Genomic DNA, 22,096 nt, shown 5'->3' on the forward strand with positions numbered 1-22,096 from the left:
GCTGTGCGCCAGGTGTGCCCAGAAGGCGCGGAAGCTCCTTGCCCCTTCCCCCATATCTTGCCCTATACATCTCTTCCATTTGGATGTTCATCTGTCTCCTTTCTCATACCCTTTATCATCTAAAAACTGGTAAGTGTAAGTGTTTCCCTGAGTTCTTCGAACAGTTGTAGCAGATGGTCGAACCTGAGGAGGGGCATGGGAATCCCGATTTATAGCTAGTTAGTCCGGAGAACTAACCAGCTATAACGGGTGACAACCTGGGACTTGGGACTGGCGTCTGAAGCGGGGGCAGTCTTGTGGGACGGAGCCCTTCCCCTGCGGGGTCTGGACTAACTCCGGTTAGTGCTGGAATTGAATCATGGCACCCCCCAGCTGGTCACTGAGAACTGCTTGATGAGAGGAAAACCTACACATCCGGTGTCAGGAGTATTGTGAGTGTTCGAGTGAGGGGGAAACACGGGGGTGTTTTTTCCAGTACAGCCCAGCCCAGGTGGAAGGAAGCCATCATGCTGAGCCCGAGGATGTCTGGTTTGGCCTGGAAAGCTCTCGGTCCAGCCCCGTGGCTAGGGAGGCTTTCCTGAAGACGAGCTTCAGGCGCACGTCCCCTGGCTCAATGGACGGGAGGAAGGTCCACTTGGGAAGGCTCCTGGCTCTGCTGTCTCGCTGGCCCGTAATTCTCTGGAGCTCAGCCTGTGCTGCTGGCAGAAGCTCCTCCAGCATCCATCCACCCTCTGGCCCTGAGAGCAGTAAACATTAGAGGGGCTCTGGTTGCACACCTTCCCTCCAGGAAGGCAGGCGCGGCCCTCCCTGGCCTCCCTGGCCCACCCACAAAGAGGGTCCCAGCTCCCCGGGCACACAGCGAAGGTCCCGGCCAGGAAGAGGGGGCAGGACAGCCTCCTGCTCTTCCTCTGCAGTCGTTTCCCCCAGAGGTCAGTGAACTTGGGGTCAGAAGACCAGGTTTCTGGTCCAGTGCGCAACATTCTGCTGTATGGCCTCGGGCCCACTTCCCCTCGCTGAGCCATTGACGGAACGTCCCAGCCCCGCCTCCGTCTCCTCCAGCAGAGCTCCTCCGTCCTGGCTGTGAGCAGAAGTCATCTGCATCTTCTTGAAATGCGGTTCTGACTCAGCAGTTCTGGGACAAGGCTCTCAGACAGCTCCCCGCTGGGCCCTCTGGACCACTCTTTGAGGGTTTAGGGGAGGAATTCTGGCACGGTGGCAGGTGGGGATGTTTGAGCCTGACCCCTGCCTGGTTATTCATTCAACCACACTTTCAAAGCACCTACTAAGTTCCTGGAGCTTTCAGGCTCCAGGGATCCAGGCAGGGACGGGTCAGCTCTTTCCCCTGGAGACCGTGGCCTGGTGGGTATTGGCTGGTCAGCTGTCCAGGACCTCCCCGGGTTGGGGGGATGAGGGCTGCGATGCAGGGGCCTATGGGAGCCGTGGGGTGGGAAGAGACACCTAGTCACAGCGGCTAAGGGGACACAAGGTGGGGAGGGGTCTGGCATGCCTGAGGATGGGGCGGGACAGGCCCTCACACGGGCGTGGTAGCGGGAAGGTAGGTGCCTGACCAGGCTGCTGTGTAGGTGCAAGTCGGGCCAGGGAGGGTAGCAGGGCAGATCCCGGGCCACACCAGCGAGCGTGCAGTCTGTCCTCCAGGAGGCAAGGGCAGGAAAAGGGACTTAAATTGTGATGAGGCTGCTTTCTCCAAAACACCCACCTGAAGGAGGGGGCAGGTGCAGAGGTGAGATGGGACGAGAGAATTCTCATCCCACAAATTTGCAGCAGCGCTCGGGAGCCAGGGGGCGGGCAAGGGCGCCCCTTACCTTCCAGACTAGGAGCGGGGCTGCCCTGCATCACCCCAGCCTCGGCTTCCGTCCTCACATCTCCTTTCTGAATCTGACGCTCCTGCCCCGCTCCTGTGAGGACCCTGATTTCCCACCTGTGGAATGGTGGCGTTCACTGCAGGTTCTTGGTGTTTAGTCCTCCTCAGCCCCGCCCTCTACGGAGCTGTGAGGCGGGGAGACCCCAGAGGGCACTGGGGGACAGGGTGGGGCACATGTTGGCTGGTACTTGGGACACCTGCTGGCTGGTACTGGGGGGTCATGTAGGCTGGCACTTGGAGGACACTATCAGGGAGTGACCCAAGGCCGCCCTGGGGTCTCCTGGCTGCAATCACTCAGCATTTCCCAAGGACCGGCCTAACTCCATTAATAAGATACCCCGTGTTAGCAGCTCGAGTGCTAACGGGCGTCCATCAGTGATGTGAGGTTCAGGCTCAGACCCCTCAGCTCCTCGTCTTCTTGATCGTCTTTCCCTTTGTAAGGTAATTTCAGGACAGGCCCCATCCTTATGTGAATTTTCTATTATCCTTTTAAGCATACAGTATCCACCAACAGGGCCATTGCCCCTGGGTTTCCGTACTCAGGGAAGCAGCAGGGGCTTACAGACAGAGATCCTTTTTCCATCCCTCTTGGAAAGATGGAAAAGCCATGAATGTCCTTTACAGAAAGAGTATCTGTGCAAACGGCTGGTCCGGACCAGCCATTCCCCATCGTGGCCAGAGCAGGCAGGGGGCCTGGAGACCCCTGGTCCCCCCAAGTTCCCATCTGCTGGGTCAGCCCTGGGCTGGCCCCAGCGGGGCAGCTGTCTCCGCTCAACTGTCCTGCTGTGGCTGCACTTTTTCTTTCCAAGTTCAGCGTCCATGGTAAACAGGAGACACCAGATTTCTTTCCATCCTTTATCCCTACCCGTGTCAACCCACCAGACAGATGTTTTCCACTTGTCCTTCCTCCACCCAGGCAAGGCAAGGTTTTGAAAAAGGAAGGGGAAAATATAACTGCAGTGGGAAGTCAAACATCCTTACCCTTTAAAGGAACAAGTCGTGCATTTGTTTGATGAGCACTTCCTGAGTGTGGCACTGGGATGTGATGGGGTCCGGACGTCCTGTCTACAGGGCGCCCACAGTCCAGTGGAAGGGGACACTTGGTATGGGCGGCCTGCTGGGCGTGTGAAGGTGGGGCACTGAACTAAAGGGGCCCAGGGGCTAAGGTGGAAGGCTCCCTTCATCCTCACCTGGAGTCTTGGAGGGAACTAAGCACTCTCCAGGGGAAGAAAGGCATTCCCTGCAGGGCGAGCAGCACCTACCAAGCCACAGTGGCGGAAGGAAGCGGGGCATGTTGGGAAAGGGTGGGACTGAACTTTGGGTGTACGTGGTAGAGTGAGGCCAGGTGAAACTGGACCAGAGGGAGGTGAAGGCCTTGAATGTCAGCTGAGTCACCAGGGCTGCATTGCAGAGGGACAATGGGAGCCCCTGCAGGATTCGAGCAGCGGTGTGGTGTGGTCGGACTCAGGACTCAGAAAGAGGTCAGTCTGGAGTCAGGGGTGGCAGGCAGAGAGGAAGGTCTGGGTGAGAGGCCAGGCCAGGGAGGGGAAGGGGCTTGAGAAATGCTGATGAGATCAGAGCAATATGTCCTCAGAAGCTGTGGAATCGAGAGGAATGAGGGCGGGGCTGGGTTTGTTCCGAGAGGGGGTGGGTGCAGATGTGGGAGAGGGACGGTGTCAGCGCCTCAGACCCCACTGGAGGCTCGGGGCCAGGGGTCCAGGCTCAAGCCAGCTGGCTAGGGCAGGCTGCATCCTGGTCTGGAGGAGTGGGGTCCTGGACAGGTAGCAGGGCAGGGACCTGGGAATCCAAACACACGCACACACACACACACACCCGGGCGTGGGGAGGGAGAGATGATAGATATTTACTGAGTGCTTACTGTGAGTAAGCATTTCACATGCACTGTCTTACATGTTTCGCCCCATTTTACAGATGAGAATGTTCAGCTTTGGAGAGAGTTCACCACAGACGTGACTGTTGATGGATCCTAAAGCAGGCAGCTGAGTGCAGACCTGCTGTCCCCCCTCGGGGCGCAGGGAGCAGATGTTCACCTTGGGTGACGCCACGTGCCTGGCCAGTGGGGCTGGCATTTGGGCCTCTGGCTTTCTAGCTGCCCACCTGACAAAGCTGTGCCTCTCTCTCTTAGGCCAGTGTGAATGCCTCTCAGATGCCTTCCCCACTGCTGTTTAACGGGCCGCAGGTGTATGGAATTGGATTACACATAATCCTTGTTTATGATGCTCTCCCAGCTCTGTCCACACAAGAGCCTCTTCCTTGTGCCTCCCTCGTTTCCTCCCTTCCCTTATTCTCATCTGACAAACACCAGTTCATCATCATCCAACAAGGAAGTTGGACACTAAGGACCGTTTGCCACACTCTTCTCCCCCCGGAACCCTCCTCCCTCTCCCAAGCGAACAGGCTCCAGAAATCTTGTGTCTGTCATTCCTTTGCTTTTCATTTTATCACATCTAAATGTAACCCCCCCAAGATTTTAAATTTTAGTCATTTTTAACTTGAAAAAGGGTATTATGCGCTATAATTATTTTAAAAGACTTTATTTTTTAGAACAGTTTTAGATTTACAGAAAAATTGAGAGGCTAATACAGAGAGTTTGTATAATCCTTTTGGACTTCTTTTTCCCTTTCAGAATTTTATTGCTATTTTGGAAAAGAGTTGGCCACTGTCTCGTAAAGTTGAGCCTTCATAAACCTTACATACCAGCAATTCTTCTCGTAGGTATGTACGAGAATATTCTTAGCAGCACTGTTCGTAGTATCAAAACATTGGAAACAGCCCAAATCCTGTCAACAGAAATAGATAAATAGATACATATATTGTATGTGGGTATATTTGCACCTGGGGATATTACAGAGCACTAAAACTGAATAACAGCTGGCAATAAAAAGACGGATGAATCTTATCAATCTAAATTTGAATGAAAATAAAGGAAAGTCTAAGATTTTTTCCCCTAGTTGGTATCCAGGGAACGTCAAAAGTTGTCCTAACATTTAAGGGCAAGTTTGGCCAAAGGCCACCACCTTTGAGAAGAGAATGAGCAAAAGTCAACAGAAAAGGGCGCGTCTCTGTTTGCAGGGGGACCACCCTAGTGTGGGTTTGGAGCTTGGGGCACGGCCAAGTTGAGTCAGGATGAGCAGAACAGAAGGTACCTGTAGCAAGTCATAATCCATCCAGTTGAAGCCTGAAGAGCTCGTGGGTTGGGAGTGGGGTGCCGTCAGGGCTCCCGGGGAGGGGCCGGGAGAGAAGGACCCTGAAGTTGACTGAACTAGTATTGTGGTCACCAGAGAGGAGGTCTAGAGCTGGGCAGGGATTTCGCCCAACGCTGCCCCAGCTGAACAAACTGTCCCTTAACCCCATCCAATTTCCATGCTCACCTAGCAACCCTCATATTTTTCTAAAATAATTTTTTTTTACAAAACTGTACATACTTATAAAAGAAAAATATTTAAAAATGCATAAGTAGAAAGAAGGAACAAAAATCGTCTGTGCTGGGGCTTCCCTGGTGGCGCAGTTGTTAAGAATCCACCTGCCAAGGCAGGGGACATGGGTTCGAGCCCTGGTCCGGGAAGATCCCACATGCCGCGAAGCAACTAAGTCCGTGAACCACAACTACTGAGCCTGCGTGCCACAACTACTGAAGCCCACGTGCCTAAAGCCCGTGCTCTGCAACAAGAGAAGCCACCGCGATGAGAAGCCCGCGCACTGCAACACAGAGTAGCCTCCGCTCGCCGTAACTAGAGAAAGCCTGCGCGCAGCAACAGATATCCAACACAGCCAAAAATAAAATAATAAATAAATAAATAAAAAATCACGGCTCCACTTTGGAGTGTTTCATTTTAACCTTCTTCATGCACTAATAATCGTATTGTACCCATTATTTTAACACGTCTTTTATCCAAACACATTTCCCCATTAGAAACCCTTTGCCGTCATCATTTTTTTTTTTTTTTTTTTGTGGTACGTGGGCCTCTCACTGTTGTGGCCTCTCCCATTGCGGAGCACAGGCTCCGGACGCGCAGGCTCAGCGGCCATGGCTCACGGGCCCAGCCGCTCCACGGCATGTGGGATCTTCCCGGACCGGGGCACGAACCCGTGTCGCCTGCATCGGCAGGCGGACTCTCAACCACTGCGCCACCAGGGGAACTCTGCCATCATCATTTTTAATGAATGTATATGTTCATTGAGTTGAATCTCCCTCTCTTTCTCTCTCTCTTTCTCTCTCCCTATCATCTATCCATCCATCCATCCATCCATCCATTTATTTCACCTCCACTTCATAGAATATATTCTATATTGAATTTATATATATAGTCCAATGACTGTTCTCCAATGGCTCGTTATTTTGGCCAATTCTAGGTTTTCATTATTACAAGTAATCCTGCCAGGAATGTCTTGGTGCAAAAAGTTTTTCCATATTCAAATTATTTCCTTAGGAAGGATTCCCAGAAGTAGAATTATTAGATCAAAGGGTTTGAATCTATTTATGGCTCATGGTACTTACTGCCAGCCTGCTTTCCATATGTATGGCAACAGGTCACCTTCCTGCAGGCAGCCTATGATCAAGGCCGCTTCATTGCACCTTCTCAAGCGTTGAACAATCTAAGTTTTAAATAGCTCTGCTAATTTCTGACAGCCAGTTTAAGGTCATCAGTCACATCCTAGAAAAGAAAGGACATGCCCTAGAGGGTTGTGGCCTTGGAACACTCTACCCTTCAGTGTGAATTATGCTGCTGTCTGGTTGGCTACTAGCCTGTTATCAGGGATTTAAAGGCCAAAGGATCCAGCCAGGCATCTCTTTGGTCTCTCTTAACTGCAGCCCTTTCTGGAGAAAGGGATGTGACAGAAGGAAGGAAGAATAGGAGGACACAAGCCACCAGAGAGGCCACTCTTGATCACCCAGCATCCAGCTCCTCTCCTCCTCCCATCGACAGATCTGCAGTTCGTTCAGGGAGTCACGTAGATTCACTGATCACAGGAAGTGTGAGCCCCAACCCCAGCCCCAGGAAATGAATCACCACTGGACCAAAGCAGGCTTAATAATATCATTCCCACTGGCCAACCATTGGTCAGACGTGGGCATGTGACGTAGTTATGGTGAATGAAATGTAAGTAAAAGTTGGGTAGATGGGACAGATTTGGCTAGCATGGCTCTTTAGCCCTTTGCTCTATTCTCTTCTTCCTGCCTGGGATGCTAATAAAAATGTCAGAGGTACAGCAGCCTTCTTGTGACTATGAGTTGATAAGCATGAAGACAAAAGCCAACATACCAAGGATGGCCAAGCAAAAAGATAGAGTCTGTGTGTTTGAGCCCCTGATCCACCCTTGAATTGTCTATCCCCAGACTTCTTGTTATGCAGAAAAGGAACCTTAGGTTTATTTATGCCACTTTGGTTGGCTTTTCAGTTACTTGGATTTGAGTGCATCCTTACTAAGGGATATATTGGCATACTGTTTTCCTTAGGTTAAATTACACTAGCTGCTATAACAAACATACCCCAAACCTCACGGCTAAACACAATAAAATTTTATTTCTTATTTATGTCACAGTCTGCTGTGAGTTGAGCAGCGCTCCTCCAAGATCTGGGCTCCTTCCATCTTGTGACATTACTTTTCTCAGCATGTGGTCTGCAGGGTTTCCATGGAAGGGGAGAGGAGCTTGGACAACCATGCCCATGATTTTATGGTCATCCCTGTAAGTGATACGGATCACTTTTTCTGACATCTCCTTGGCCAGAATCCAGTTATAAGCACTCATCCTACCTGCAAGGGAGACTGGGAGAGGCAGTCTTCCTATGCGCTCAGGAGGAAGAAATAGGGTTGGTGAGCAGGCATTCAGTCTCTCCTCCACACTCACAGAAAGGGAAACGTCCCCCAAATGGACACCCCAGTTGCATCTGGGGATGGGTGCTCTGAGTCTGAAGGTGAGCCTGCTCTGGGTGCAGTGGCTGAGCCATGCCTGAAGATCAGTAGCCCCTTGCCAGCACCCAAGGGGAACCTTGCCAAATGCCTAATCTCTGTTTCCCTAGTTTTTAATCCTGTGAAAAATGATACTGACATTTCCCAAAAGTGAGTTTTAAAGAATAGTAAGACTTTTCTTCTTGTCTTTTTAAGTTTGTACATTCTAAAGAGATGGGTGGCCTGTGGCTTTGCGTGGAATGGGCTTGGCAGGGTCTGAATCACCTCAGTCAGATTGTCTTCCCTTAGATGCTTTTCTCATAACAGTCACGGGTACTGACTCTGTGCGAAAATCTGGACCACCCTTGGGGCTCAGATGCAGAAAAACTGGGGTTCTCACCCTCAAGGAACTCGCCAAACGGGTCAGCATCTATGTCCACACACGAGGCGGGAAAGGACAGGAGAGGGGCCAACAGTGGGTGCCGTGGCCAAGAGCCCAAAGCTTGTGGAACCATACACGGTCACACAGGGGAAGCTCACTAGTCGGGCAATGCCAGCCTGAAAGGCAGGCCCTGCCGTCGTCTTGGTCCCACCATTCCTTTGCTTAACCAGAGGCAACATATGCAAAATGCTGAGAACGGCGTCTGGCACAGGGCACTTCCTTTTCATTCATTCATTGATTCATTGGTTATTTGGTTGGTTGACTGACTGACTGATTCATTCAGCAAACAGGGAAGGAGCATGTATTACGTGCCAGGCCCTTGGCTGGCTCTGAGGACAGGCAGGCATCTCTGTAGGACTGTAAATCTGGCCATCCTACTCCGGAGCTCCCTTCCGGTGAAGGAGCTGATCAGATAAACTGGTAATTACAGCACAGTGCAGTTCATTGTGGAGGTACACAGGAGGGACATGAAGCCCTCCTTGAGGGGTTAAGGAGGGCATCCTGGAAGAGGGGGTGCCTAAGCAGAGTCTTGAAGGATGAATAGGAAGGAGATGGCCAGGCGGGGATGGTTACATATTTTGCAGGGCTCAGCGCAAAATGAAAATGCAGGGCCTCTTGTTCCAAAGGCAGGGAAAAGTGTCATTTAAAGAGCCACTGAAAAATAAAGCTTTTCCCCTTCTTCCACAGTCTCTCTCTTGACTTATAATTTCTTTTAAAAAAATCTTCCATTTAATGATACTCTAAAGAAAAATTAAACATTTAAATCATTAGCATGCATTTTCCCATCCGTCTTTATATTGTGTAATGTCGGTTTTAAATGGAAATATAAGAGCATTTAATTCATACGCAGAATCACTGAAATGACACAAGTCATACTTCATAGCTCTGGCATGCACATATATTTCATTCTTACCGGAAAAGTGGCAACGCTCAACTGTTTTTATTTTGCTTCTTTATAGAATCGTGTTCTCCCCACATTTTCTGCCTTAGTCTTACTGCTGAGTAAGGAGGGACTAAAAGGAAAGGGACTGTGGCTGCCCATCTCTCCCTTTGCTTCTGTGCCATGATTTTCAGCATAATCGGTTGCCTAACACAGGGACATAATGTGACTTAGGAAAGATGAGACAGGTCCTCGGTCCTTGTGTCTCAGAGCACCAGGTGTGAGTGTGTCCATAGCAAGTTCTGGTTTGATTGGAAAGTGTGGCGTCTCGTCAGTGACCTCACTCACACACGTCACATGCTCGTCTTGAACTCACTTGGGGTGTCACTGAGCTCGAGCAGGTCGTGGGTTCCCTGGAACCTTGTGTTGGTGGAGTGCAGGGGACGGCAGACACACAGGCTGCACGTACCTCCTCTGCTCGTGTGCATCGTCCCAGTGGATTTCACTTACAACACACAAGTTCAAAGATAAAATTATTAAGAATTTTAAGATGGCGACAGCAGGATACTATACCAAGCATGGAGCCCTCCTGTGCGTGGCCCAGGTGCAAGGTGAGGGGGTTACGGAAGCCGTGCCGTGAGCGTGGACAGTGCTGCAGAAGAGTGAGACGTGTGGAACCGTGGTGGACACGCATACTGTGTGTACCCCCGTTGCTCACACGCACGTGTCATTGTCCCATCCAACGTCACTTACAAAATACAAGTTCAAAGATAAAATGGTTAAGAATTTCAAGATGACAACGGAGAGCATTAAATCATTAAATCAGCCCCTTGTGAGCACGGGGCCCTTCTGAGTGTGAGGCCCTATGCGATTGCTTAGGTCACAGGCTCATGAAGTGGCCCCGTGGCCAGGTGAAGGGAGGCTGGGCGGAGGAGAGCTTCCAGGTACAGGGAAAGCTCTATGTGAAGGCCCCAAGGCCTGCCCAGGCTCTGTGTTTCCCTTCTGTGATTTACGGGGCATGGGGCACCCCGTACCCCAACTCCTATTCACTTCCCGCCCTCTTGCCCTACCCACTCCCCATCGTCATTGCTATTCCACAACTCCGGGGACCCCCTGGGTAAGCTTGGCTGTAGGCGCGCTGATTCCAGGTGGACAGGCCAGAGAGGTGGCCTGTCCCCAGCGATCTGTTCCAGACGGTGCCCCCTGCCTTGTGGCTGCCGCCTACCCAGGGTCTCAGGAAGGCCTGGCAGACTGCGGGCTTATGGGGAACCCTACAGGAGTGGGGGGTCTCTTCCTCTGACTGACACCAAGGCTGGCCAGAGGGGGGGAGCCCCGCATCGCCCTGCCACCCCTGCACTCGGCCCCCACCTGTCTCCACTTCTCACATCCCTCATTGCCGCCTCCACCCTGTAACAGGGCAGCCTTGTGAGGCACACATTTGCCTGCGTCCAAACCTTGACCAGTTTGGCTGCTGTGCCAGCGTCCCCCCCCGGCCCCCCAGCCTCATTGTCACCCGGGCCAGTCTCTTTCCGACTGTACGACCAGGGCAAGCGGCTACAGAAGGCACATCGTGATGTCGGCTGGCCGGGATGCGGGCCGTGGCAGGGCACGATCTCTCATGCTGGACGCTGACGTCCAGTTCTGCTAAATCTACTGGAAGCTGGAAATTTGGAGCAACCCTGTAAAGGCGGTGCACAGCAACAGGAAGTCTGGAGGGTGAGACGGGATGCAGAGGGGAAGCAGAGGACAGAAACGTGCTCTGGCAGCCGCCTCTCTAGTCTCATCCTCTGCCTTTAGTCCAAGCTGCCCGTAATCAGCTGCTTTAGTTCCCCACGGGGAGCCAGGCTGCGCTGAGGTTCCAGAAGGTCTAGAGCATTTCTTGCCATTTCTGATCCAAGTGGATCTATTTCTGGCAGCTGAATTTTGGATGTTCCCAGCGTGGGAGGAAACGCAGGAGGGACACTTAGGTAGCCGGACCAGAGGGGAAAGCATAGCCGCATGACTTTTGGAGCCGTACCTGTCAGGAACAGACTGCTCTTGGCAGCGAAACTGTGCTGCCCCTACCTGCTTCCAGGTGGGCGGGCCAGGAGGGGAGGGGACCCGGCTTAGCAGATGGCAGATCCAGCTGGGAAGGGAAACCTTTTCTGGCACTAAAGGAACCGGGGTGCTTTTGCAAAAGAACCCTCAGGTTATGAGTAACTCGGGCCTCCTCATAAGGGTGGGGATGAGCTTGGAGTTCGATGGGCCCAGGTCAGCAGCACCCCTGTCCCTCCCACGGGCATGCGGGGATTCGTGGAAATAGCAAGACGTCCAGGGCCAGCTCAGTGCCGGGCTCTCCACCGATGATCCGTCAAGGTTGTTCGCATCCTCGGTCTCTTCCTTCCATAGTAAAGGCCTCTCAGGGGTGAAAAGTGCTGGGATGGGACCGGAGAGTTTATCTTCAGGGACTCCAGCCAGTGTGGAAATCCACAGGCCTGAAGGTGGAGGCCATCAACACAGAATTTGGATGGGGATGGTCTTTAAAAACTGGTCAGAGCAGGAATGGTGACTGACAAGTCTCCTGATACTTAAGAAAGAGAAAGGGTAATTTTCAAAATCTGAGACTGATGGGTTGTATTTTTGATTGAGTTCCTCCTTGGCAAAAATTCTGAGACACATTATAAAATAGAAAAGAAAGTGGAGCTCATGAAGAAGTCAGCTTTGTTGGTTATCTATCTATCTATCTATCTATCTAGATATCTATCTATCTATCTATCTATCTATCTAGATATCTATCTTTATTATTTTTGGCTGCGTTGGGTCTTTGTTGCTGTGTGCGGGCTTTCTCTAGTTGCGGCGAGCGGGGGCTACTCTTCGTTGCTTCTCATTGCGGTGGCTTCTCTTGTTGCGTAGCGCGGGCTCTAGGCACGCGGGCTTCAGTAGTTGTGGCTCGCGGGCTCAGTAGTTGTGGCTCTTTGGCTCTAGAGCGCAGGCTCAGTAGTTGTGGCGCACGGGCTTAGTTGCTCCGCGGCATGTGGGATCTTCCTGGACCAGGGCTCGAATCCGTGTCCCCTGCATTGGCAGGCGGATTCTTAACCACTGCACCACCAGGGAAGCCCCTCTATTTTGTTGATTTGCTTGTTTGTTCACTCACATGGCTGAGCAGAGGGCTGATGCTCTAAGTAAGTGAACTGACAGCAACCGAGGGTAATGCCATTTTCCTTTGGCCGTGAGGTTACTATGAGTGTCCCAGGAAGATACCCTGCTCATAGGCAGAGAGCGTTCCTTGGGGTCCCACATATGAAATAAGGTCCCAGTCTATCTGGCTGCCTGGAGGGGCTGGCCATGGTGACAACTGTCTTTCACGAGCTGGATAAAACTTATCCTTAGTCACACCTCCACGGGGTCTGCTAACACGGCTGGCTCCAGAGTAACATGGGGGTAAACTGGCTTTCTTAATGGTGGAATGTATCATGCTGAAGACATCACCCTGGCCCACGGAGAGGCAGGAGAAGAAGAAGCCATCGCTGCTCAACAGGGTTCCCTCAGCCAAGAGCTCGGTTCTGTCACTGGCTGCCTGGGCTGTGGAGATGTTCGGTAGGTGACGAACGCTTAACTCCACGGCCCGGTACCGCAGACGCCCTTGCAAGGACTGCTCGCCTTTTGTAGCCATTGATCTTGCTGGGATGGATGGCCCAGCTCCTGCCAGCACTCCCCCCCACCCCGCCCAGACTGAGCTTTGGGTGGTCTGACATGCTGGTCACCCCCGGAAATGACCTTGGAGAACCCTCTCAGAGCCTGGGAGCAGGGACATTTGTATTTATGAGGAAATTGACAATCGCGTGCCTTTGGGCTATAAAAGGGCCTTAGTGCAAGGCTAATAAAACTCAGAAATCAATATTCTGTGAGGCCTTAAGTATTGGGGAATGAGGTGCTGTTTGCTTCAGTGTTGGCTCTAAAATTAGACAAATTAACGTAATGAATTCTCACAGCTCGTTTGCATACGTTGCTAATTTAATTTTCGAGGGAAATGCTAGAAAAGACAGTGCTGTGGATGCAGGAGTCGGGTTTGCCCTATTTTCTGAGCTGTTTGTGTCTGCACGTTTCTCTCTAGATGAAGCTCTTGGTGCTGTGCTTTAGAACAGACGAAATGGCCTCCGCCCACACAGAAATGAGCCAATGCCCAGGAAAGGACACAGGGCGGCTTGTGAACTTCTGGAACACTCTGCTTCTGGCCGCATCTGACTCAGCCAGTGACCTCGGAAACAGGCTCAGCCTCCCAGGAATTCCGTCCTGCGTCTCCTCCAAATACGCATGCATGTGCGTGAGGCTGGAATCCCCGTGGTCATTGGGAGGAGGCCGTGCAGACACGGAGGTTCTTGCTCAGGCTGGGAGTCCCTCTGGGGCTATGTCTTCTGGTCCTCAGTGTGTGCTCACCCAGCTTCTCTCTTCTGTGGAGCAGGCACCAGGCCCAGAGTCTGGGGGATGCAGGAAGGGAGAGGCCCTCCCCACCTCATGGGCCACCCATCTTCTCACGGCATTAACTCCGAAGACTGGTCCTGGCCACGTGATGTGACGCATTAAGCACTGCACTGCTCCCACAGCCTCCCAGACACGCGGGGAAAGGAGGTGCCCACTGCAACGTGGAGGGAGTCAGAGCGTGTCTGCTGCCCGGCACGTTCCACCCCCTCCCCCAGCAGGTATTCAACACCACTTGCCTTCACTGACAGCCTGGGAGCGCTGCGCCCTTGCTGCCTCTTGCTCTTGGGGGAAGTGGTTAAACTCCCCTCTCACTGGACCAAGGGCCAGGCCCCACCCCAGGAAATAAGTTTTTCCCATTAAAAGTACTCATTTCACTTGATGTATGCAGACAGGGCTCCAGAAGCCCGGAGTATGAGTGTGTGAGTGCATTTGTGTGTGTGTGTGTGTGTGTGTCGGTAGAGAATTTAAGCGCTGGAAACAGTGGCAAATAAGGAGATGCAAGCGATGTGAAAATAGTCAAGATTTCTCAGTCGCCAGAAGGAGGGAGGGTGAAATTGTAAAACCCCATCAGAAGCTTTGACAACAGCCCGTCCACCTCCCGGTGGGTCACTCGTGCCTTCACTGCTCTTTGGGCCTATCTTGCACGTCCCGCCTCCAAGTCTTGGCTCACGGAAGCTCACGGAGGCCAGGGAGCGCTCTCACCATCGCAGTACGCGGGCACCCCCGCTGACCCGGGGCTGAGTGAGTGTGTCTCTGTCAACAGTGTTGTCTGTATCAGATCTGCCCCTCACCTGCCCTCGACCCATATACATTCTGGAACATTCTGGCTGGGAGATTTAGCCAAACCCTGGAATTACTCCTTGCACTTTGCAAGAGTGTTCCTGGCTGGCACTGGACACCAGGAATTTGCAGAAATGTATCATCACTTTTGCCAACTGCAAAATCTTCTGGGTCAAAGGTCAAATGTCCCTGAAGCAGGAAAGGCAGGAAGAAAATTCAGCCAAAGTCTAGGCGCCTTTAAGAAAGGAGGCCTGGGCTTCCCTGGTGGCGCAGTGGTTGAGAGCCCGCCTGCTGATGCAGGACACACGGGTTCGTGCCCTGGTCCGGGAAGATCCCACAGGTGGCGGAGCGGCTGGGCGCATGAGCCATGGCCGCTGAGCCTGCGCTCCGCAATGGGAGAGGCCACAACAGTGAGAGGCCTGCGTACCGCAAAAAAAAAAAAAAAAAAAAAGAAAGGAGGCCTGGTCTGGCTTTGTCCCATCAACACCAGGCAGGCTTGGTTCCTCCACTGCCCTCCAGCACCTCCATCTAGGGAGGATGGCCAGGTGTGGGGAACGCCCTGGACTACGCTGCCTGGGCTGGAACCCTGGCTCAGCCTCACCACCTTGCGACTCTAGGCAAGAAACCCAATCTCTCAGCTTCAGTTTTCTCATCTGTGAAGTGGGGGTAAAGCGGTTTGCACCTCACAGGATTGAGGAATCAATGGGCTAAAGCACTTACCGTGTTTGGCACAATGCCCAGCACATAATTAGCGTTTCGTCCACGTTAGTGCGGGGGTGTTGCTGGCCACTGCAGCATCATCAGTCTCCCCAGGTCCTCTCATGTCCGAGCTTGCTCTTCACCTGTGGCTGGGATGGGACTGACAAGGCTGGCACTGGGCCTCTCATCCCCTCCCCAACCCCACAGACTGGCCAGGATGCCCAGAACTCCACACCCACCTGTGTACTCTGTGTGCGATGTCTACAACACGAATGACGCCCCCTCAGATAAGGCACCCATGTGCAGTGCGCAACCTGAACACCCATACAAGCTCATCCTGGGTTCTGAGTACAAGCTCAGATGACAGACTCTCTGGGCTTGAACCTGGACTCTGCTACTTATTAGCTTGGAAGAATGCTTTGCATAAACAGATTTTGCTGAGCACTTGTACTTTCTGATCTCAGTTGGGACTCGCAGAGGCACTGGAGGGACTTCTGTAGGGGGCTTCTGTAGGGGGCTTCTGGCCTCCACATGGAAGAGGGAGGCACTGGGAGGTGGGGACCAGGCACAGGGCCAGCTCCACAGGGATCTGGGCTTCGCCCTGGGCTGGGCGGCCTGCGGGAGGCAGCCCACATTCTGGCCTCAGCGGGGACCAGCAGGCGAGATCCGTGTTTGGTGTGTCTACCCGGTACCCTCCCACTCCCTCCTCCACAGTGTTTTTCTAGAACTATCACCACTCCCTGCCACTCTGCCTTTGGGAACACTGCTTTTTCCCATTCCCTGCTTCTTCTGGGGCTGCTGAAAAAACCCCAACCCCTTGGTCAGGGCCTGGGGACATTTTGACTCCACTCTCCTGCTCCTGTGGACACTTTGACCCCAAAGACATTTTGAGTGCGAGCATTTTAGTCAGAATTACCCAACAGTGATGAGTTTTCATCTAGAAAGTACCAGAATTCCACAGGGAACTCCTTTAAGCCAATTTAATCCGTTTATCAATTTTCTATACAGCTCAGTTAAACCATTTCCGATGTTTCCATTTCCATTATGCTGAAATTATTTTCTTAGAGATCAATTCTTTTGCATTTAGAATTTCACAGTGGAAATTTGCTTCATAAATCAGTGTTTTAAAATCCAGCTCAAATTTTACTATTTGCAGCTTCTGACATTGCAAGTGGCCACGGTTTCGATTACGGATCGTTTTCCCGGGTTATGTTATAGTTCGTGTTATTTCTGAGTTAATCCATGAGGAAATAGTGAGCAATTTTATGAGACAGGGTGATAGTGAGGCAGGGAACATGGAGAAGGGGACGGGGAAGGAGCAAGAGAGAGACACAGAGGCCCTTGGGCAGAAACAGGGCTGCAGCTGGCCTGGTGGATGGGGTGGGAGGGGGCAAAGGTCAAAGCATCCATCTGGCCACAGGTCATCGCATGGCACGGTCCTGCGTATTCGTGTCCCACCCTGGTTCCATCAGTGATTTCACTGCTGTGGCCCTGAGAGCTTCAGCTCAACCTTCCTTCTCCAGAAAGATACAGTCCTGTTCTGCACGGTTTTGTTTTTAAAATGTATTTTACAACATGTGTTCATCCAGACAGAAGGCAGAATTCATGATACACCCTGGGTGTTTACCGCAGTAGTGTTTCCTCTGCACCCCTGACTGCTTACCGACCGGGTAGATTATGCACGCAGAGGGGTGAGGAGGGAAATTCATTAATTTCACAGCAACCATGGGCTCATCCGTACAGCCAGCAGCTGACCTCCAGTGGGTCTCAGCCGCTAATGAATATGAATCTCAAACCGGGGGTCGTCCCTTTGGGACTCTAATGGAGGCAAATCTAAAGATGTTTGGGATCTGGGGGGTGGGGGGTGGATCGTTATTGGGAACACCCTCAAGAACTAATCCAACTGACCTGCTGATTCCCAGGTGTGAGTGACCGCTGGACAGTGCCGAGGCTGGGCTCAGGATAGCAGCTGCTGGCTGATCTATGTGTCCCTGACGAACGGAAGCTGATTACGGCAGCTTGTGATTTACTCTCAGACCGAAGAGGCTTGAGTTGAATAACAACCCCTTGGAAAGTGGGAATTAAACAGCCCTTTCTGCCCAGCCTCTCCTACTTTTCTAGGCCTTGCTAGCAAATCACATGATAAGCCTCTAGGCCATGGGCGTGGGTGAAAGAGTTGCGACGACCAGGTTTCCATGGCTGACTTGGTTGAGGCTTTGACCAAGGGAATCATCAATCTTGAAACTTTCGGAAAACTGTATGAATTTTGTGGGGGGCAGACCAGCTATATTTGTGGGTTAGAAAGCCTTATAAATTAAAAGCACGGTTCCTGGTAGTATTTTTGAAGTTCTCTGTGGCATTCTTCATCCATCCTTAAATAACATCTAACACTTGTTTGTGTATTTCCTATGTGTCAGGCACTGTGCTGAGATCTTTTCATGGATGGACCTCGTGTATTCATCCTTGCTACAACTCTGAGGGAGGAAAGAGTTTTTATCCTCACATTGGAGATGAGGAAATTCAGGCACGAAGCAGCGGCTTACCTGGGGCCACATCGTATGTGTTGGACCAGACACCAGAATTCTTTTCATTCTGAGTTACTCACTCTGGAATAAATGGCCAGGCAGCTGAGTCCAACTGGTCCTGGCAAGGGAGTCAGGACACCTGGTTCTGGTCAGTTTCTCCCTACGTGCACGAGGGCTTGTATTAGTCAGGGTTCTCCAAAGAAACAGAACCAATAAGATGTCTGTGTGCATGCGTGTGCATTACATGTATATTTATGTGTGTATTTAAGGACTTGGCTCATGGGATTATGGAGACGGACGAGTCCTAAATTCTGCAGTTGGCAAGCTGGGGACCCAGGAAAGCTGATGGTGTCGTTTCAGTCTGAAGGCTGGTAGACCTGAGACCCAGGAAGAGCTGAGGTTTCAATTCGGGTCCAAGGGCAAGAAAGAACATACCCCTGTCCCAGCTCTAAAGCACTCAGGCAGGAGGAGATCCCTCTTCCCCAGCCTTTTTGTTCTAGTCAGACCTTCAACTGATGGGATGAGGCCCACCCACATTTGAGAGGGCAATCTTCTTTACTCAGTCTACTGATTCAAAGTAAATCTTATCTAGAAACCCCCTCACAGTCACAGCCGGAATGATGTTGGACCAAATGTCTGGGTACCCTGTGCACATAAAGTTAACCATCACAGGGGCTGGTCTCCCAAGTCTTTGGGACACTTCCAGGTCAGATAGTCTGTGCCTTCAGTCTGTGCCAAGTTTTGGGGGATGCGGCCTCGCCGTGGGTGATGAGGCATTAACTCTCACAGGGCATGAGGAAGTGGGAATGTGCCTTCTCGCCACCCTCCCGAGGTACTGTGCTGTAGTGGCAGAATCCAGTCACTCCAGAATTTCCTCCGATTGAGGTATAAAATGTCCTTCTTTCAGCCCAAGCCCTGACCTCCCCACCTTCTAGAGGTATTTCTTCACTGCCCCAAGGCATTGTTGGGTTAACAGGGCTTCAAGCTGAAGTTAGGAGCCAGCTACACAGTCTTGAGATTGTGGAACGTCTCCAGGTCTCCCAGGAGCCGCAGGAGGGCAGTGAAGTCTTCCCACGACCATGTCTCTCAGATGCACATTTGCACAAGGACTCACAGTCTCTCAAAGTTGAAAGAGACCCAAGGGTCCATCACGCCCACTACTGCCATGTCTGGCCTCCCAACTCGAGCTAGCCTGGCCGCAGCCATCTCCTGTGATAGAATGCCTTGTTAGGGGCAGACCCCAAGGCAAGGAGCTGAGCAATTTGCTTATAGGGGAGGTGATCCCAGGAAACACCAAAGGAGAGTGGAGAGGTGAGAAAGAAAGTGAAGGAAATAATCAATGGACGTCAAGCAGAGTTGACAGGTGGCCATTTACTGGGCAGTGCTGCTGGGGTCTCTGGGAGATGGTGCAGGGTCTACCTCAGCGTCATCACAATGGAGAGGCAGGGAGGTCGGTGGATCCAGCCTCCAGTTCTCTGTGCTCGTCCGTTGAGGGCTGCTTCTGGGGGCATTAACGCTACTGTACTTCTGACTTACACTGGCCTTATCGGGAAGCCTGCAGATGGAGAGTCCCGGGTGTTTGAGGTTAGCAGTCGCTGGTGTGTAGATGTGAATGTCACGGGCGTGGGTGGGGCTCTGTGATGCCTGGTTTTGTGTTAGCTTGGCTAGGCGACAGCACCCACCTCTTCAACCAAACACTAGGTGTTGCTGCGTAGGTGCTTTGTGTAGGTGGTTAATATCTATACTCAGCTGCCTTGGAGTAAAGACGATTCGCCTCGATAACTTGGGTGGGCCTCCTCCAGTTGGTTGAAGGCCTTAAGGGTAAAGATTGAGGTGTCTTGAAGAAGAAGAAATTCTGCCTCAAGCCTGCAGCATCAATTCCTGCCATTTCCAGCCTGCTGGCTTTTCCTGAAAAGTCTGGGCTTCCCAGCCCCCGTGGTTGTGCTAGCCAATTCTTTGAAGTAAATCTCAGTCTCTCTGTCGTGCCGTCTCCCTCTCTGTACGTATGTGCACGTCCGTATCTCACACTGGTTCAGGCTGCCCGTAGCACCACCTGTGCACTCCTTCCACTTCTCAGATCCTCTTGAGCCCCCTGTTAAGTCCATTTTATCTGTCACTGATTCTTCAAGGTGGTGGCTGAGCACAGTATCTTTAAAACACACAGAAACTTAAAACAGGAAGCTTTCCAGAGACTCCATCCTGCTTCCTTATCCAGATACTTCTAGCATCACAAGATCTGCCAGGGCACTGGCCCACATAGCAGAGCTGCTGGAACCCCAGCCTGAACCTGCTGTAGAGCCTTCTCTTGCCCTGGGTCCCACGCGAGACTGGGCAGCCTTCCGTCTCACCCAATACATGGGCCACAGCAGGATCTCCCAGTTCAGCATGTGCTGGCTCTAGATTCTAGGAAGTCCCACTGAGTACCGCACCTCTTTCTTTTTGCAAGGTGCAATAATTTGTCCTTGAACTTGCAACTTCACTGATGTGCCAGGCCCCTGAATTTTCACGGGTTTTTCTCCCACTGCAGCCGCCCATGGTGATTCCCTGGTACACTGATCTGGAGGTCACAGATCAGGCTTCTGTGGTGGAGGAAGCCGTGGGGGAATAAAAGAAGCTGGAAGTTGGCTGGTGGGCACGGAAGTGGTAAGGGTGAGGGGTAATGGGTGGAGCATTGACATCACCTGCCAGACACCTCACCTCTCCTGCCATCAGTGGGCTCTGGACCTGAGAACCGGTTCGGGTCTGGAGACCAGGTGAGAGACCAGATTCTCCTTTGTAGGGACTGACAGTCTTCTGCTCACCTGCTCTTGATCTTTTTGACGATAAAAGTTGACCAATACCCATGTTGGCTGCCCGTCTATCACGTCCCTAGGAACTTGATGGTCTATTAGCTAATGCCACAAACCCCTGTGGGTCAAGGTCTCCTGCTGGCCATTCCAGCCTTGCCCCAGATTGTGTTCCATCCACCCCACCCTTCATGGTCACGTGCTGCCATCTGGTCCCGGCTCCGCTGGAATCCAATCATTCCCATTGACACCAGTGAGCCCAGTTCTACAGCAGCATCTGCACCATCTCCCCTGGCCTATGGTGGGCTGCCGTTACAGCCCTCTCATGAATGAAGTACTTCCCTCACTAGAATATTCCTTAATACTTTAGTGAAGGGATTGTCAGCTGGGGGGGAGAGTTCTCTCGTCTTGATGAATCCAGTCTAGCGTGTTCACCTCCATAAGCCTTCTACCCATTCCGTAGCACTCTGTAAAGCTCGTTCTGGAATCTTCCAATTTTCCCCCAAGCCTCAAGGAGCCTCCCAGCAGCTTGTTAGGACTGTTTCTGGGTATCCTTGCCATGGTGTTAAATCCCGAGTCACGGGAGGGAGGGTGCCCCATGTGATGAATTCCCCCTTACTTGGCATTACATTTCACCCTCCTGGCCCAGCACCCTGCTGATCTGTTCCTGGACGTTTTCTCCTGGTTCATCTGGTGCATAGAAGCCAGGTCCTGCAGCACCTGGTGAGTTAGCCCTCTCCTCCCTGCGCAGGTCAGCACTTCCCCCGTGAACCCTTGAGCCTTGGTCTTTGTCATCAGTCTAGAAGCCACGAGGGGAGATGGCTATACGGACAAGGGGAAACATCATCTCATGAGGCATTAGAGTCAAGAGAGGCCCTATTGTGGTGTCCAGGCAAGGGGAGGCGAGGGGAGGTATGCCTTCTGCTGGCCGCCATGGTTCAGGGTCATGTACAGGTTTAGGGTGCCCCCGGGTCCCTGCCCTGGTCTCTGCGTCTCACGCCTTCCTTCTGTGGCCCTGCCTTTAGCACAGGAGACTTGCTGGGGCTAGGAATCTGCCTTCTCCACCGTCAGATTCTGGGCTTGCTTCTCAGCGCTCTACCCCTGGCTGTACCAAGGTGAGGGTATCTAACACCCTCTGAAGGACACTGAGCTCTCACATCATGCCGTGAGCTGCAGGATGGCCGGCCTGAGCCTGACGTTTTCCTCCTGCAGGGTTTGATGGCCGCTGGTGACAGCTGGCAGTCTGTAATTATCATTGTTCCTACGGCCCCCCCAGTGTTAGAGCTATTGGATTAACAGTAATAATTATTATCAGTGATTAATAATAATAACTGAAAACTAAGAAAATAATAAAGTATAATGTTACTATAATAATTGTATAGTAATAATTATAATATTTAGCAATTATTATATAATATTTAATAATTATTAAGTTAGAGTTAATTATAACATAAATTACTATTAATAAATTAACAACAATACTAATGACTAGCAATTAGCTAGTGCATCCCCTTTCATCTGTACCCTCTCCCCACTCACTAAAGTGAGGGTCTTAGCAACCGTGACGCACAGCACGTCAGGGGTCCTCTGATCACTCGCAGTGGTGCCCTTTTGCTAGCAGGCTGGTAAGTGATTCAATTTTGGAATCCCATCCTAAGACCCTGAGACCATTTCTTATACAAACTGCCTTGGACTGGGATCCCCCCAGAAGCAGCTCCTAGTAAGTAG

General features: G+C 51.8%; 1 long non-coding RNA gene across 11 annotated transcripts in view; it reads left to right on the forward strand.

Moving 5' to 3' along the window:
- The window catches only part of LOC137208658 (uncharacterized), a 151,598-nt gene extending 133,735 nt beyond the window's left edge, over positions 1-17,863 (forward strand). For 5 of the 11 annotated variants that reach the window (XR_010935708.1, XR_010935707.1, XR_010935713.1 and 2 more), the window contains one exon: positions 13,211-17,856. This is a non-coding gene — a long non-coding RNA (uncharacterized lncRNA). Of the gene's footprint in view, positions 1-13,210 lie in introns of all 11 variants that reach the window. The other 6 variants (XR_010935703.1, XR_010935705.1, XR_010935704.1 and 3 more) reach the window with 5 other exon arrangements.
- Positions 17,864-22,096: the final 4,233 nt, after the last annotated feature.

Source organism: Pseudorca crassidens, chromosome 16 (assembly GCF_039906515.1).
Source record: "Pseudorca crassidens isolate mPseCra1 chromosome 16, mPseCra1.hap1, whole genome shotgun sequence".
Lineage (NCBI taxonomy): Eukaryota > Metazoa > Chordata > Mammalia > Artiodactyla > Delphinidae > Pseudorca > Pseudorca crassidens.